The following is a 534-nucleotide window of genomic DNA, read 5'->3' as shown; positions in this document are numbered from 1 at the left end:
TACATAGGGCCCTCCATGGCCAGGATCACCACCTGGGTGGAAAGTCACTCATCGACGTCAAGATCTACATAAAACCCATCGGAGGGGGCGGTGTTGTCATCTGAAAACAATAATTAAGCAAACATGAGTACAAAGGTACTCAGCAAGTCTTACATCAGAACCTACTATACATGCTCATTCTCAAGAAGGTGGTGGAGTTATTGCAGCAAGCCAGCTTTGACTCTTGGCTAAGCTATCCTACGGGACACCACTAGTAAAATAGTTTTTGCACACGAGTCCACTTATCACCAACACAATACTCCACCAGGGATCCTCCCTCGTCATCCTACAAGAGGGCCATCCTCGGTACTCTCACTTATCTTGAGTCTTTTAGTGGTAACCATTAACTTGTCTATGAACTGTATAGGCAACCAAGTAGTCCTTTACCGTGGACGCGGCTATTCGAATAGTTTTATACCCTGCAGGGGTGTACTTCGTCACACATGTTTCCACCACTTAGCGTCTGCACACGACATGTGCTCGGCAGACTTCAAG

This window comes from Triticum aestivum, chromosome 6A (assembly GCF_018294505.1).
Source record: "Triticum aestivum cultivar Chinese Spring chromosome 6A, IWGSC CS RefSeq v2.1, whole genome shotgun sequence".
Classification (NCBI taxonomy): Eukaryota; Viridiplantae; Streptophyta; class Magnoliopsida; order Poales; family Poaceae; genus Triticum; species Triticum aestivum.
This window is presented reverse-complemented; position numbering follows the sequence as displayed.